The following is an 18,439-nucleotide window of genomic DNA, read 5'->3' as shown; positions in this document are numbered from 1 at the left end:
TCTGAAGTTTTCTTTGAGTATGGCCCCAATGGTAGACTTTGCCCCCTTCTACACAGCCATATAATCCAGATTATCAAAGCAGATAATCCACATTATCTGCTTTGAACTGGATTATATGAGTCTACACTGCCACATAATCCAGTTCAAAGCAGATAATCTGGATTTAATATGGCAGTGTAGAATGGGCCTTTGCGACTGCTGTCTTGAGGACTAGCAGATAAGAGTATATCTTAGATAGGTAAAGGCTTCTAAGCCACAGAGCCGACATTGTCCATAAACCCTCCAAGATCATGTGGCTGGTATGACTGCATGGAGCGCTTTTACCTTCCCGCTGGAGAGGTACCTATTGATCTACTCACATTAAAAGTATATCTTATTGCTGTAGAAATAATGCAGTTTGACATTGCTATGAGGTCATGGAAGGGCTGGTGTCATTGTTTTCTCAGATGGAAAGACCCTGTAAAAAGCAGAACAAATCACCCGCACAGAACACACATGGTTTTCTTTGCATTTGGAAAGGGCACACCTCAAATGTGAATCAAACAGTAGCACCAGCCTGGAAAAATACCCTTCCCTTGTTCCTGTTTTCTTGAATCACACGTGGGGTGGCAGAGGCGATGGTGTTTTTTCCCTAATAGGTGGGGTGAACAGTTTTGCTTGTGAGCAAGCTAGTTGCTATTTGTTATGAGCTGTTCAGTGAAGTGTTATCGGCCCTAATCAGGCTGACTCTGAGTTCCAGCGACTGGAGTGTAAACATCGGATTTTCCCCCCTTCCCTTCCGGTGTGAGTGTACGATGACGTCACAGGATCAGTTTTGGATTTCGAGTGGAAATGCGAATCCTTTTCTTCTGGGCACACCTTCCTGGGTTGGGTGCTAGTAAGGGGCCTGGCCAGCAGGTGGCAGCATATCACAAAGTAAACAAGCTGTACCTTCCAGTTGCCTTCAGTGCTGTTTGAACGAGACCCTTGAATTTCATTGGCTTTTCTTAGGCGAATAATACTCAAGAAGTGGTTTTGCCAGTTCCTTTTCTGAAGGATATAGCTCACAGCACCTGGGCAAGATATTAAGGTACATATTCAAGGACAGCAATATACAAAATCCACCTAAGAGTGATAGCTTATACCTCATATATACCTCACAACCTCTGAGGATGCCTGCCATAGATGTGGGCAAAACGTCAGGAGAGAATACTTCTGGAACACGGCCATATAGCCCAGAAAACACACAACAACCCCACAGAGTGACAGCTTTATTGGCTATCTGAAATAAAATACAACATGCAAGCTTTCAAAGCAACACTGACGTCTTCATCAGACAAATGGAGCCACAGTAGCACAATGGGTTAAACCCTTGTGCTGTCTGGACTGCTGACCTGAAGGTTGGGTTGCTGACCTGAAAGTTGCCAGTTCTAATCTGCGAGATAGGGTGAGCTCCTGTCTGTCAGCTCTAGCTTGCAGGGACATGATACAAGCCTCCCAGCAGGATGGTAACACATCTGGGCGTCCCCTGGGCAACGTCTCTGCAGACGGCCAGTTCTCTCACACCAGAAGTGACTTGCAGTATGTTCACTTCTGTCACAATAAAAAAATCAGGCAAATTATGTTTTAAATTTAAGTTATTGTTCTTTTATAGATTTTGGATTTTGTAAGATACAGTACTTGGCATTCTTTCCACAGGGACCATTTTGCTTGGGTAAAATGACTAGTTCTTACTGTCATCCAGAGGTGTCCTTTAACTAGCTGAGGTCTATGTTGTCAACCTACTCACACTCTCTTTGTATGTACTACCTGTTAGCATCAGGCGTGGTTCAAAATGACCAAATTGTTAAGAGGTTATGGATCTTCTTCATATTTATTCTGCTGTATTGGCACTGAATAGACCATTATTGCTTTTCAAAGCTATTGGAAAATAACTGCATCCAGTCTCTGGGCACATATACTTTTGGCAAATGTGAATCTCCATGAATATGTAGAGACCACCTTTTGAAAATTACTAGTCAAGAAAAGCATGACCTTGTTAGAATTCAACCCTTTGAACAAGTGATATTCATAAGCATTAATGTAATGGCACAGAGGTAACTCAGTTGTTAAACTGAAGAACCATGTCTTTAAACTGCCAAGGATAAAGACATACCACTACAAAAATATACTTGGTTAGCAGAGGATGGTTGTTTCTTTGCAGTTGTAATTGCCCAAAAGATATACATTTCCTTGAAACCTCTTAGTTTAAAATATGCACTCAGAGATTTAAAAAACAAAGTCTTCTTTCAAAAATAACCTATTTTGTTTACTCATAAACATCTTGTATTAATTCACCATACAGGCACATTTCTTATTGAAGTTTACTTACAGATAGGATGTAGCTTCTCTCTGTGTTGAGTACACAGGGCATCATTCTTTGTCAATAGTCCATAGTCTTTAAGTATTAGTTGTACTCACTGAAGTCCATAAGCATACATGCATCCATTAAAGTCTCTAAACAGCAACATGCATCCACCTCCACTGAGGTCTGGACACATACATCTGCTTTCATTGAAGACCAAACACATACTGGATACAAAATGGAGTCCTGTGTCTGAACATGCTCAGTACAATCACATGTCTATAACCTCTCCCACACCAAAGAGTAAGTTAAACTGGCAAATCAACATACACATAGAGTACTGGTTGGCAGATATATACATTAACAAATCAATAGTGTAGGCTTGGGAGGTTGCTATTTCTAACAAAAGCTACTTTGGTAATTTACTATTAAATATACAAATGTCAATAGAAGCAATGTGTAGAAATCTTTCTCTAATTTCCAGTCTACATCGACCCTATAATGCAATTTCACACTGCATTATATGGCAATGTAGATGGGGCCTATGGGGTTTCAGGCATGTGGGTATGATGAAAACATGAACCTAGAACTTGTTGGGACATTAAAGTGGGAAAGAGGAAGAAAGAGAGACACTGCAACCGAAAAGTGGTGACTGGGGAAGATAAAATATCCCTTTCCTTTATGATTGCTCTACTGCAAAGTATATCATCTTGATGACATCTTGAAGCAGAGAAGCTGTCATTTTATTAAATGCATCTAAAACTAGAGGTACTGGGCCTCAAACCTGCCTGTCAACCATTACCTCAAATCTCAGGTGTGCAGGGACATGTCCTTGTTACCCAGTGATGAATCACAGCAGATTTCTTTCCTGTTTACTCTGCATCTCTTTTCGTTCCTCATTTATTAATTTATGGATTGTAAGTTAAGAAATCAGAAGACCAGGACAGGGAAGGGCCACGATTGCGGAATTAGACAAGATCCTGAAGTACTAAGATATATCCTTGAATACTAAGGTTGGTTCATTCCATCACATTTCCTATATCTATGTATGGTTATGAAATCTGAACTGTGATGAAAGCTGAAAAGAAGAAGAAATCAAATTAAAATGTGATGCTGGAGAAGAGCTCTACAGATCCCGTTGCCTGCTAAAAAGACATACATTTGCTAAAAAGAACAAATCAAGCTTGGACTCAGAAATCCTACACCATGCTAAGGTTAGAAGGTTACAATGGCCGTGCTAGTTGAGGAACTCTAGGAATTGTAAATTTTCCAAGTTCTGATCCTTTCTTTCTGCATCAATTTTCTGATGCAAGACATACCTGGATTCTGCCCCTGCTCCAAAAAAGCTATTATCTACCCTGCAGTAATATATGTAGACATGATACATACATGTTGCAATTGGTTTTCTCAGTAACTGCAGCTGCAGGTGTGTCAGCACAGAGAAAACATTTGGCCTCCTTCCCCTAACACTGCTGGACTCTGATCAAACTCAAAACTTCCACCTGTTTTTTTCAAGGTTGGTTTGGGGGTGGAATGGGGGTGTTTAAATACCAGCAGAAAATGTTGTGATTCAGAAAGAAGAACTTACATGATTCTCCTAGAACATATTTTTTCTAGGGAATTCACTGTGACAACAGAAACCTTTTCTTCATTACTTCTCTTCATTAGGCTCCAAGCGATGCCTGTCAATATTTGGCTCAAAACAGTTGCTTGAGGGTAAATGGAAGATTTACAGATGCAAATACAACTGTTGTGGAATAAAAGCAAGCAGGCCTGGACTTGATGGTTGTATGTATGACAGACAATTTGGAAATTCTGAGTGTAACAGGTTGGATGTAAGTTCAGTCGCATATAGAACATAAAAGGTAAAGGTTTCCCCTAACGTTAAGTCCAGTCATGTCTGACTCTGGGGGTTGGTGCTCATCTCCATTTCTAATCCGAAGAACCGGCATTGTCCGTAGACACCTCCAAGGTCATGTGGCTAGGTTGGCAGGAGCTGGATCTAACAGCGGGCGCTCAAGCCGCTCCCGGGATTTTAACCTGGGACCTTTCGGTCTGCAAGTTCAGCAGCTCAGCGCTTTAACGCACTTCATATAGAACATAGTTACTGAAATAAATGAAAGGCCACTGATTTTAGTGAGTCTGCTCCAAGCATGGCCAAACACTGAAATCCTTGGAAGAAGAGTGGAAATCTTAACATGAATAGGTTTGAATTATAATGTTTGTGTATTTAGGCCTTCAGGTTGCCTGTTGACTTATGGTTGACCCCATTAATTTCATAGGGTGTTCCTAAGGAAGACATTCTGAGAGGTGGTTTTACCAGTTCCCTTCTCTGAAATGTAGCCGACGGGACCTGGTATTCGTTGGTGGTCTCCTATTCAGATACTAACTATGGCTGACCTTGGTTCACTTCCAATATCAGTCATGATCTGGTGCCTGTAAGATATTTATGCTCTTGTATTATCATATCATACCTGAGAGCCAGCATAGTGTAGTGGTTTGAGCATTGCACTATGGCTGTGGAGACAAGGGTTCATATTGGCACTCTGCCATGGAAACCCCCACTTTCTCGGCCTCAGAGGGAGGCAAAGACAACCCTCCTCTGAACCTATCTTACTGGTCATTGAATGGAAAAGAGGCAAGCAGCCAGACACAGCTACATCTTGTCTTCCCCAGTAGCTGTTGACAGCCTCTGCCCCTACTTTCAATGGCAATTCCACTGGTCCTTGTAGCCAGCAAGACAAGCTCCATTGTGTTTTGGGTATTACATAGAACAATCTGAGGTAGCCCTCAATGGCAGAACAGGTGGGTGACAAAATGATACATGTTACAACGGCTGTGAAGGCAGACGAAGGCTGCTACAGTGAAGAGGTCACCACTTGTTTGGTATCCATGCCTCTGGATTAAAATCTCTTTCTGTGAACAGTGTGTGTTAGTCTCTATGCATTAATATACACACATAAAGCAAATTCACTCCCAGGCATATTCAAAGCAAAGCAAACCAAAACCAACAGAAGACTCTACCTTTAGAAGACAATCATTCTCAGTCATTAGTGATCATGTATGATGATGATCTTGCTAAGAAAACTTTGTCATAAGTTTACCATAGAGGTGCCATAGGCAATGACTTGAAGGTACACATTAATAATAATTATCATACCTGTCCGGAAATATATGAAAACGCAACAGGTGTCTTTCATGTGTTTATCACATGGTTAAGCTATATCCTTAAATACCAAAGTCAGGATACCAAACAATTGTATTTCCAATTTCCATGTATAGTTATGAAAGTGGGAGAGTGAAGAAAGATGACAGGAAGAAGGTCAAGTTATTTCTAATGTGTTGCTGGTTATACCATGGAGTACCCAAAAAACACAAATAAATAGTGTCCTAGGATGTATATTATAACAGTTTGACATCATTTGAGGTGCCTTGGCTCAATATTATGGAATTCTGGGATTTGTAGTTTCATAAGACATTGTCAGGGAGCTCTGATGCCACAACACACTACAAATAGGATAAACCAGTAGCAGTTAAAGTAGTGTCAAACAACTATGATGTGGATGGTCTCCTACAGCAAATTTTCACAAGAAGTCAGTGAATCAACATGACTCACTGGAGGAAAAAACTATAATACTCAGCAAACTAAAAGGCAGCAAGAAATGAGGAAGATTGCATTAACGATATGTTTATAGTTTCAAGACTTAAGGAGGACAGTTTATTATTACATCTAATGGAGGTGTCTCATTCTTAAGATCAGGGTTCAAAGTTGACTTGATGGCAAATAACAACAAGAGTAAATTCCAAAATTAATTTTTCCAAGCTCTGTACCTCGAGGCAGACAAAAGGACAATTCTTTCCTTCACCACTCCCCTTTGAAATTCTGTGTTCATCTGAATCTCTTAACAACACATATTACTGTTTTCCAAATAATCCTCCTTTTATATCCATTAGCTTTTGATTACCAAGGAAATCTAGAGTAGTGGAATGTCAGAGTAGAAGCAGATGGACTCTATTCACTAAAAAGTCTAGGGCTAGTTATCGTCTCACCATCTGATCTAAGTTACAGAAGGTTTGTGAGGATAAAATGATCAATTAGCAAACTACATTTGCCCCTCCATATTTGCAGGTTTAACTATTGTGGATTTGATTATTCACAGATTTAATTAACATGTTCTCTCTAGGAATTTCTAGGTCCTTCAGCATGACTGTGATCAACCTCCACTGGACGCTCACCGTGGAGTACCTCAGGGAGACCTATGTCCCTCAACTTCACTGGATTGGCCACATTGTCCAAATGCCCAATTACCATCTCTCTAAGTATTTACTTTATTCTCAGCTCAAGAATGGAAAATGGAATGTCAGTGGATAGCAAAAGAGGTTTAAAGATGGAGTTAATGCTAAACGGGGAAAAATGTGGAATAAACAGTGATAACTGGAAAGCCCTGGCACTCAAGTGTTCTGACTGGAGGTCCGCTGTTACCAACAGTTCTGTGGTTTTTGAAGAGGCACAAATGGAGGGTGAAAGGGAGAAACATGCCAAGAGGAAGGCACACCAAGCAAACCCTTGTGGTAACTGCCTTCCATCTGGAAATCTATGTCCTCATTTAGTGAATTCAGAATAGGTCTTCACAGTCATTTACGGACCCACTGCTAAAATTTAACCTTGGAAGACAATAATATTCAACCACAAGTGATTGCTTATAGAATGTGCACAAACACATCTCTCAGCCTCCCCATCCTCAGCTGATCTTGTTGAACAACCTTAAAATCTTGATGTTGCCATACTGTCATCTTTCTCTGTCTCAGAAAATATACCATTTTGAACTGCAGTTGTCAGGATTAGAAAAGACTTACTTTCACCAGCTAGCTGGGGGAATTCTTGGAGATGTGGTCCAAAGAAGTAACTCTTGTCTAATCCTGCCATTGATGTGGTCAAAATCGGGCTACTCACAAAAACTGGACTATGTGTGCCAAGTGACATCCATGTGATCCTGAAGCTGAGCAATTGCCTCCCTCCTTTTGAGTCAGAGTTAACCACCATAGCAGCAAGGTGGGAAGGTAAAAAGAGAAGGTCAGAGGCAGGGCTGAAACATAAGGGAACAAAAAATGCTGCAGAGATAGAAGCAAATCTTCACGGTAACTGGACAAGTGGGGGAAAATACTTTAAGGACCTTGGATAACAAAGGATTAGGGAAACAAAGCTTTGCCTCTTGTGATTTATGGCTCTATCATAGCCAAAGGCAGTTTGCCCATTTCTTTCCCTGAGTGGGAGATAAACCCACAAGAGTGTTAGGTCTCACCTAATCCTCATCACTGGAATTGTCCCAGGCTTATAGCACTGTCGAAAAGAGATAATTTGATCAAACCCAGCCTAGATAACTAAGGAGACATTGATTGCTTTTGGAACATCCTAGTGCTTTCATTTTGAGAATGTGTGCAAATATCCTGTTTTACCCCAGCACAGATGTACTCAAGCTGTGTTTACTTCCTGATTGCCTCAGACCAGTGCGGAAAAATTATGGCTGGCATTCTGTTGGGAAGGTAAATTATTGTAGACTTACCTACAATTGTGCATGGTTAAATTGTATCATTGCACAATGTTTGTATTCTTAGAAGGGGAGGAGAGACAGTAACGCTACCAGAACTACACCAATAGATATACCACAATGGTGCAAGTGGATCACCTGGCACAATGGGGCAGCTTGCATGATGTTTTGTTGTGCATCATCACAATTCACTATTATGCTTGGATGTCATGTCCACAACATAGCTCTGGCATCATAAAGTTACATGTCATTATCATTTATGGTGCAGGATTTTGGCACATGTTGCCACAGCAGAAACACTTGACATCTAATACCTTCCCCATCCCACAACAATCTCTCCTCTGTCTTCTAGTGCACATATAGAAATATCCCACCCAAAAAAGAAGGAATGCATTAACATTCCCGGGAGTGGGGGGGGGGGGGGAGGAGTATGTAGTAGTTCACTGATTCTAAATCACAAGGTACCAGACCAATATCTGGCATCTCTAGGCAATTGAAATCAAAGAAATCATATAGAGTTAGGAGGTTTCATAAGGGCCATGTAATCTAGTCCCCTGCCATGCAGGTATACACAAGTTGAAGCACTCTCAAAACATGATCACCTAGCCCCTAACGAAGAAGACTTCACCACTCTCCCCATCAGATGGGGTACTTTTCCACAGCATGCCCCCATTCCTCTATCATTTTACAACAGAGCCTGCTGGCTTCCATCCCACAACGTAGAACTACTTCCAGCGGACTTCATCATAAAACTATAAAGCAACCAGCGCATGCCACCATGGTGCATGCTTCCTTTCATCGGATGAGGTAGGGTGACAGCCGGGTGATGTGGGGCAGGGGGCGATGGGTTCCCCATACTCCACGCTGGGCACAGCCAGAATCACCATAATGTGTGGCAATTCCAGCAGCCCATCTGATGAGGTCACAAGGCAGTTTATTCCATTATTGGAGCCATTGAGGAAAAGGCTATAGCCATACCATAAGCCTACAATTCCAGTGATTCCATAGCACTGAGCCACGATGATTGAATTGGTGTCAAACTACATTAATTCTGTAGTGTAGATATGCCCATAATTGCCTTCTTACTTACAACCTTATCATACCTTTGGCGGCTGGCGGTGGTGGCACTCCGTTTTACCATGGGGCATGGGAAATCTGGTGCCCCATGCCCCACATCACCCAGATCCAAGCGAAGGCGATGTTTGTGGCTCCCCCCCCCACCCCCCATAGACTGTATGGCAATACAGGAGCTCTCCTGTGTTGCCCTACTGGCAGCATGCACCAGCTCCATGCTCCTTCACCCACGGAACTGTCACAGCATCATGTGATGGGAGCCAGCCAGCTCTGTGGGTGACCTCAGCTAAAATCGGCACATGCCCAATGTGATGAGGTTGTTACATAACTGTTCAGTAGCATATCCCTCCTTCAGCAGAGTTTAGCGATCCAAGCAAGAGGGCCATTATGGTTGTCCAGTTGCCAAGTGCAGAGAATTTCCAGACACACTCACAAAGGTCTTTTCCACACTACAGACTTAGTTTGATCTCACTTTAACTGCCATGGTTGTGTTCTATGGAAGCCTAGGATTTACTGGTTGAGAATTCTAAATACCACCCACCTCTGTCCTGAAAGGATGTCATAGTAAAGATTCTGCTCCAAAGACTAGGACATAGAGCGACAATTTCAAACTAGGATATAGAACGACAAATTCAAACTATATTCCACCTAAACATTTGGAAGAACCTCCTGATAGTAATAACTGTTCAACAGTGAAATATGCTTCATCATATTGTAGAGGAGTCTCCTTCTCTGGAGGCTTTTAAGCAGAGACAAGATGACCATCAGTCAGGAGAGCTTTGATTGTGTGTTCCTTTATGGCAGGGGTTGGACTGAATGATCCTCATGGTCTCTGCCAACTTGATGATTCTATGATTCCAGGCATATATCTTCAGCTTAAGGACCACCCATTTGCTTCTTTTTTTAAAAAGTTAAAAAGCAAGAGTCTCAGGAAACTGAACACCATATCCAAGATCACATCAACAGATTTTTTTTTATTCCACAAAATTATATCAGATACACATGATATCAGATACACAGCCCTGATTTGTATAAAAACAAGTTATTACAAGATCAGTGGGCTTGCTATATGCTAGAATCCATATATTCTGCACTTTAAAATGCCAGCATTTTGAACTACCATAAATTAATCCTGTTGCCTCTTTAGATTAAAAAACATATGGGGATCTTGATTTCTATTTCTATGCTTCCCTGTTTCACATAACTCATTCTGGCTCTGCTAATTGATGCCTCACTTCTTATGTTCAAATACGGAGGGAATACTTTAGATAGGTGAGAGGAAGCCAAAGTAAACTTCTCTGTTACAGTCTCTCCTCTTCCTTGCTGCTAGTCTCTGCTGGCTTTTCATACTGAAGCGGATTAATTTCACCTGGAACTTGTTTTGCAAAGGAGAGAAAAGAAACTACTTGGACGCAGGCCTAAACTCAACCCCTTTCCTTTGAGGTGCATACCTGCTGTACACCTGAGCATACTACCTCCTCTCCCTCTCAGCCCCACTGTTTGCTCTCTTGCAGCACATTTAACTCTGTCATCCCAAAGGCAAATGGAATGCTTCTCAGTTAGTGCTTTCTGGCAGTTCCAAAAATGGCACATTCGCTCCAGGGGAACCAGCTGGAGCTAAATGAAACAGTAAAACAAGATAATGTTCACACCACCGTTCCTTTATCTTAGAAGAACATCAAATCAGTTTTTACACATTCATTGCTTCACTCAGACTGTCATTCCTACCATTATGCAGAATGTAAGGCCATGGTATTGCCTGCTGTGAAGCAGCAAAAGGCACACCCTCACCACTTACCCCAGTCAGTAAGTACTAATGTTAGGCAATTTATTGGGACCATGAGGCTGAAAATCCTAAAGCCACATCTCTTTCTTCCTGACAGCAAAATGCAATTAAACATTTGATTGCTGCCTATTAGTGTCTTCCCACAAACTGTTGCTTAAGGTGCCTACCCCACTCTGACTAACCAGACCAACTCTTGAGTATGAAGATACAATTTCTCTCTATAGTCTTGTCTACACTGGTCTAATAACCGATACTCACTATGTGTTTGATCCTGGCTGTCTTCACAATGTTTTTACACCTCTGATAGGCATCATGAGATCTGGTTTAGCCCCACCTTAAGAAAAGTAGAAGGATGCTCCAGAGTCTGCCTGAAACTCCAGAGAAATCCCACAGTAAGGTGAAAGTCTATGAGACTGATGCAGCCTTGGTCCTGCTGGACCCTCTGGACCCCAACCCACCGGGGTTTGTGATCGTGTGTGTAGCTACCTCTAGTTTAATCAGCCAGTATCAATAAAGTGGGTAAAGAGTCATAGAATCATAGAATCATAGAATAGTAAAGTTGGAAGAGACCTCATGGGCCATCCAGTCCAAGAAGCAGGAAATTGCATTCAAAGCACCCCCAACAGATGGCCATCCAGCCTCTGTTTAAAAGCTTCCAAAGAAGGAGCCTCCACCACAGTCTGGGGGAGAGAGTTCCACCCAGGCAACCTCTGAGGATGCCTGCCATAGATGTGGGTGAAATGTCAGGAGAGAATACGTCTGGAACTTGGCCATACAGCTCGAAAAACATACAACAGCCCTGTGATCCCGGCCATGAAAGCCTTCGACAACACAAAGTGGGTAAATATATATTCTCCAACATTTCACAGATGAAAACTGAGAGACATGTGGCCAAGCAAGCTCACTACATAGTCAAGATGGCAAAAGTTATTAATGCAGAAGAACACACAAGCCTGGAAAGGTTCCCGGAATTTGCTTTTGCCTGAGGCTACTGGCAAGGACAAGCTTCTGCCCTCTCCTCTCCCTCTTGCTGAGTTAGTGGAGTAAAAACTACTTTTGTACTTTGCAGCAATTGAAGTAAGCTAAGGGGGAAGGGGGAAAGTGAGAAGGAAACAGTAAAACAATGACTTTTTAAAGCAGCTAGAAAGTGGGATGGCAAAGGATAACTAGAGGGCAATCTGTGTTGTATATGTGCTGGCCTGCACCCCTAAGTTATCTTGCTGTCTCCCGGGTGAGGTAGAAGATATTGACCTTTAACTACCGTGTTTCCCTGAAAATAAGACAGTGTCTTATATTAATTTTTGCTCCCAAAGATGCTCTAGGTCTTATTTTCAGGAAATGTCTTATTTTTCCATGAAGAAGAATTCACATTTATTGTTGAACAAAAAAAATGAACATTTATTATATACTGTACAGTAATTGTCATCACAAACCAGCATAACCAGACAAACTGTGAATCCTATCAAGAATTTATTGTTACTATTTCCATGTACAACTATCTATGGTACATACATTTACTGATCCTGCATGCTCTGGTGTTCTGTTCATTGGGCATGCTTCCAAAAAAAATCTTTGCTAGGTCTTACTTTTGGGGGAGGCCTTATATTTAGCAATTCATCAAAACCTCTACTAGGTCTTATTTTCTGGGGATATCTTATTTTAGTGGAAACAGGGTAGGATAGGAGTCTGATCAGCTTCTGCACGTAGAATTTGACACAGTGAAAAAGGGTACAATCTTAATTTTTGACTCAGGCACAGTTTCCTCACTTTCTGCAACAACCTTGCACTGTGAACATTCATTATTTTTCACATCTGGGCTAGGGTTGCATGGTTGGCAGATCATAGTAGAATATTTGCAATGTGACAGAGTGAAAGATGTTCATAGCAAGTTTTAAGAAGCAGGGTTTTAATTTCTCTAATAGAAAGTGGGGGGAATTATGGCAGTCCTAGAAAACGGCAATGCCTAGTCAATTTGATTTACTGTGAGGGCAACCACTTTCCCTCACAAAAGGTTACATACTTAACAATCTGAGGAGAAAACAATGGATGAATTATTTCCTGGCATGGAGATGGAGTGCCAAAGAAAAATGTTACAGATTTCTGATAGTGACATATCTCTTAAAGGCAGCAAACCTTGATTCATGAAAAGGTGGTAACACTAACCTTGCACCAAATAATGGACTTATCAGCTCTAAACAGTATAGCCTCCACATTTGCTAAGATTAGGAGTATAGGACCTCAGTGAATGTGAAGAATCACACATTTTAAAAATGCTCTATTATTTGCACCTCTCTAGGAATCTCTAGGTTTTCCAGTCCAACATCTAGTGGAACTTGACTGTAGAATCGCACTGGATGTCCTACAGATTTCAATATAAGTATTCATGCAGAGTAGTTCTATGGTCATATTTTGGCTGAGGTTGGCTATAAAGGTGCACTGGAAGACCCAGAGATCCCCAGAGAGAGCATTTTAATCAAATCTGTGAATAATCACATCTGGAAAAGTTAAACCTGGAAGTGTGGGGGGCCGACTGTAGTTTCCTATGCAGGAAATGGGGTGGAAGAACCACAGGTTTGGGGGAGAAGAAATAAATCTTTGCTCAGATTATCCACCTCTTCAGATTACCACATCCTTCTTCTATCTATCAAATATATATTTCTGCTTTTCCTCGTGAGATTTTTTTTGGCTGGTCTTGCAAGGTATGATGCAGACACAATAGGTTCGAGGCTAGAACTTTTAACCACAGCTAACTATTCTAACAATAACACCCAAGAGTTTTCCCCATGCTGCCTTCAATCGACATATGGCCCCATGCAGATTAAAGGGTCATAAATGTCAAATGAACCACAATCTGCTAACATAACTTAAAAGTCATACAAAAGAGTAGACCAAAGCATTTGCCCTGAAAATGGATTTATCCATACTTGACTGCATAGGAAGTTTAACCTTGGTCAAAATGGCTATGTGGGTTTCAGCAGTTGCCGACCATATTTCCAGCAAAAAATAAACAAACTATATTTATTTATTGCTGAAAATTCACTGCAGACCATCAGTCAATGGCATGCAGATCAGCACTGGTCCATATACCAGCACTTTGAGTAGCACTAACTTAAGTAACATTTCTGTGTAGGCTTTAGCATCTGCAGTTTCCCAACATTTGTGAGCTTAAGTGATTTGGACAGTTCTTTACACAACCAACCTGAAGTTTTTGGAAGCATGACACAGTAATATAAAGCTAAACACTTTCCTTTTACAACAGTGAGAAATAGAAAGCTGAATCGTTACAGGTTTTTGAGCTTCTTCTTATACATTACAATTTGGGATTGCCAGGGCTCAGGATGCCAAGCAGTCTTTGGGAATTTCTGTACATCTATACTTTTCCGTGTGCAGTGATGGATCTTAATGAGCAACACTTGAGGAAGTGAATGTTCATTTTGTTTGTATGTGTAGGTAGTTTTTAAAGCTTCATCATTATCTCCACCCATTTCCAACTAGCACAAGGGCACTGTGACTCAATGTGAAGATGTTTACTTCCATATTACGCTTTTTCAGTGTTCGTGCATCAAAAACCCAGGAATGAGAGAAGGAAGACTAGGAAGCTTATAGAGATAATGCAAATGATCTATAATGTTTGAATCAAGGCATGTAGTGGAGTGTGCCAATGCTGTAACTGATGTGCCTTTTTATTGTAGAAGTCCTGGCAGAAAAGAGCAAGATCTGGAAAGAAAACTCCAGAAGGACTGGTGGTAAACCTTCCACAAGTTCTAGAAAAGCATAGCTCTTAGAGAAAACTCTCTATGGGACATGGGGCACAAGGCCTACTGGGAAGAAAGGCAGCTACTACAGCTACGCGGCAGATTTCTCCTTCTGCTGAAAAAGCTTTGGGTTTACTGCAGCTAAGGGTTGTCTTACTGTTTGCAGGATTTTACTCAAAACATGCATTCATTTACCCAGCTTGCCCTCAGGCCTCTTTCCACCATCAGCTGTCCTGAAAACACTTCTGTCTACATCAGAAGGACCCACCTCGTAACCTCTTAAGGGCTTACTCCTATTATATTTCACATACCTGTCCCCTGCATAAGGGTTTTGGCCTGCTGCTAAAGTGCAGTGGTAGGACCAACTTCATCTTCTCTTTGTGCTTTTCCAGCTCTGGGGCTATTTGTCAAAAAATCAAAGCTAACCATGGCAATAAGTATTGCAGTCCATCAGATATATTCCCATTTGTACAAAAAAACAGTAGTGAGTCCATAATGAATCTTTCTTGTGTGCCTTCAAGTCATTTCCGACTTGTGATGACCTTAAGACAAACAGTTTTCTTGTTCTGAAGGGGGTTGCATTTGCTTTATAAGTATTTAAGCAACCTTCCTGCTGCAGACTCACTACTGCTATTGAAATTGTATTCTGCAAGATGTCTATCACACACAATTGGCCAAGAAAACAGTTGAATCTCAAGAAAGAGAGAGGATAGTTGAAGTTTAGAATGACAGTGTTCACCACCCCCACTCTGCCACCAGCTTTTCCCCATTAGAAACGTCTGGTTTAGATTCCCGGTTTTTTTTTTTTCAGTTGTGCCCCTGGAGGAAGAAACAAAAGGATTGCAACACTGAAACATGACCCATGGCAAGGTAGAGGAGTGGTTTCCGGTCAGACTGTTACAAATTATGTGTTTGTTTATCTCCTGTGTCACAGGCTCAACCCAGAGAGGAAAATTCCTTCTTTGCAAAAAGGTTGATTGGCACACTCCTTTATTCTCTCCGGACAAATGGTTCAATGTTCATCCACAAAGCTACTAAAGTAATCTCTGAGAAAACCAGATTGATGGGTTTCCCCCCATTGTGTGATCAGGAGTGAGCAAACTCTGAAAGTGCCCAAAGCCCCCCAGCCTCACCCTATGTAGGTCACACTTCAGCAAACTTTGATTTTGTTTATTTAGACTTGTAGTAAAAATGAGAGCCATCTGGTATTCTCCAGTTTGACTCTGTTTGGCTAACAGCTTTTGGGGAGTGGTGAGGGGGTTCCATCAGGGAGAAATGTTAAGAGGAAAACAGTTGAAAACATCAGACAAGTCTTGTTGGATGAAACCAGAAGTCGTTTTAGTCCAGAATTCTGTTCACATAAGAGTGGCCAAACAGGAGCCTGTGAAACGGTCACGTGCAGTTGCCAGTCACAAACTACTGTGGCTCTGATCCAGTTCCAGAAGTTGTATGTCAGGTTGCAAATTTATGGAAAACTCTTTGATCATCTACTCCAGTATTGTCTATTCTGATTGGTAATATTCCTTCAGGATCCCTAGTAGAGATATTCACATAACTTGTTCCCTCACTCTTCTACTGGAGATCTTAGGAACTGAATCTAGAACAATTAACATCAAAAGCTTATGCTGTCACTGAGCTATAGAGTCCCCACAGGGCTATGTTTCCTGTCCTGCATCCTGTGAGCTTTCTTGTGAACCTTCAAGTCATTTCGGAGCTCCCGATGGCACAATGGGTTAAACCCTTGTGCCGGCAGGTTGGTGGTTTGAATCTGGGGAGAGCGGGTGATCTCCTTCTGTCAGCTCCAGCTAAGCATGCGGGGACATGAGAGAAATCTCACACAAGGATGGTAAAAACATCAAAACATCCAGGCGACCCCTGGGCGATGTCCTTGCAGACGGCCAATTCTCTCACACCAGAAGCAACTTACAGTTTCTCAAGTTGCTCCTGACACAAAAAAAGTAATTTCTGACTTATGACATCCCTAACTCTCATGGGGTTTTCTAGGAGAATGTATGTGCTTCATCGAAGGTCACACAGTGGCTTTCCATGGCTGAGTGGAGAATTAAACTGTTCTCCAGAGTCTCAACACTTAAAGCACTTCATTCTTGCTCTCTCTACCCAACCATGAAAGTTTTATGTTATCATTAATCCAAGAATCAGCAATAATCTTATCTGCTTCTGGTAGGTGGAACTTGTGGGTGAGTATCCACATACCATCTTGTTGTTTGCCTGAGGCCAGCAAATTATCCAGGGCTGAAACAGCCAATTGCTCCAAAACAGCCATGTACCCACTTGGTGGATTGGCAATCTAGTTCTGTTTTTTCCTTTTCCATGAGACATTTCGTTCAGTGCTAGAAGTCTATCTCAGGACTCAGGGCATTTAATGGCATTCCTACAAGCACTAATATTAAAAGGCACACAATCATTTGAAGCCACTTGACCAAATAAGGAGAGTTCTTGGATTCATTTCAAATGCTGCATTAAGAGTTCCTTTTATGTTACCTCCACAAGAATTAATTTCAGTAGGAGGAAAAAGGCTTTTCATATAATCCTGATGTGAAATTACAGCTATCTGCAAACCACCTACTCCATGGCTAGTCTTCACATCACAGTGGTAATTCATAGAAGCTCTGATTGTATGAGTAGCCCAGACCCATATGGTTATAGAGCCCAAAAGTAACCTTGTGAGCCAGGAAACCCTTCTGATCTTGGCCTCTGTTTCTTGCCAATAGACTGTTAGGCACAAACAAAAGGAAACGTTTGGTGACAGTAACTATCAAGCTTTATCATTGATGTGTTTAGGCAAATGGAAAAGTGTGAGGATAAAGCAGTGGGGGGAGGGAAAATAAGGAGAAATTTCAAAGGCTTTCAAATGCTTATTTATTAGGGCCAGGGTGGGCTTCAAGCTTGAGGGAACCTTTGCCTAACCCAAGTTTGGGCTAACCTGCAACATTCAGTGGTTTGGGGACTTGTAGCCAGGACCTCCCTTCCAATGGCTTATTTGGTGACACTCCTTTGATCCATGTCACATGGCTGCCTTTTTTATCTCCTCCTCACCCTGAATGACAGCATTTCTCCAAGAGGTCCCAATGCATTTAAATAGCATGCATTCTGTCATTCAGGCCTGGATTCTGGGAGGGGTTTTTATTTTGTTTTTGTGATTTGCATTTAAGGTGGTTTTGACTTATGTTGATCCTGTGAATGAGAAATCTACAAGAATCCTGGCTATCAAAAATCGAAATCTATCTTACAAATGGACTGGCCTAGTTCTCTGAGGGCAAAACTGAACCCGTTTTTTCAGAGCAACAGCCTAAACCTTAATCTCCTGTAATATTATCTGTGCACCTCTGAGGTTTCCTCTTCTTGCTATTTCCTGGTTCTAGTACAAGTAAAGAATACAGCTCACTTATTTCTGATCTTTGATGAGGGTGCTTGACCTCCTTTTCATTGCCACATGCTGCTGACAAAGACTACCAAGTTTACCTTCTTCAATGTTTATTTTGGGGTTTTTTTCCACAGCATTACTTTGAGGAAAGTCCATCTGACACATAATTTCTCATATAGGCCACCCAAAGAGCTAGTGGTTGGGAGATTATGTGGACTGTAGTTTCCACGTTGTGAGCAATCCTCATCAAAATAAAAATGTGGCAGGAGATAAAAGCTTCTTCTATTTGTTGTTGTGCGTCTTCAAGTTGTTTCAAACTTGTAGTTACCCTAAGGCAAACATATAACAAAGATTTTTGGATCTGAGTGTGTGACTCACCCAAGCTCACCCAGTGGGTTTCCAAGGGCATACAACCTGGGCAAACTGGATAGAGGTGCAAAGGTCACACCAGGACAATGTACAGCCCAAAGGTTTCCACTCCTAATTGAGAGTGATAGTGCATCCTATCATTATTTATTTATTATTTATTTATTACATCACTTCTACCCCGCCCTTCTCACCCATCAG

The 18,439-nt window shown here is 41.6% G+C and overlaps 1 long non-coding RNA gene across 2 annotated transcripts; it reads right to left on the bottom strand.

Moving 5' to 3' along the window:
* Nucleotides 1–487: 487 nt before the first annotated feature.
* Nucleotides 488–9,408, bottom strand: LOC134298480 (uncharacterized). 2 transcript variants are annotated; one of them, XR_010005581.1, is made up of 2 exons: nt 9,276–9,408; nt 488–1,052 (listed from the first exon to the last, which is right to left on the bottom strand). It is a non-coding gene; the product is annotated as an uncharacterized LOC134298480 (long non-coding RNA). The 2 variants fall into 2 exon arrangements; XR_010005580.1 differs by lacking the exon at nt 9,276–9,408 and adding an exon at nt 7,888–8,284.
* Nucleotides 9,409–18,439: the final 9,031 nt, after the last annotated feature.

The sequence above is a fragment of the Anolis carolinensis genome, chromosome 4 (assembly GCF_035594765.1).
Source record: "Anolis carolinensis isolate JA03-04 chromosome 4, rAnoCar3.1.pri, whole genome shotgun sequence".
Classification (NCBI taxonomy): Eukaryota; Metazoa; Chordata; class Lepidosauria; order Squamata; family Dactyloidae; genus Anolis; species Anolis carolinensis.
Note: the sequence above shows the minus strand (reverse complement) of the source record. Positions and strands in the feature narration are given on the sequence as shown.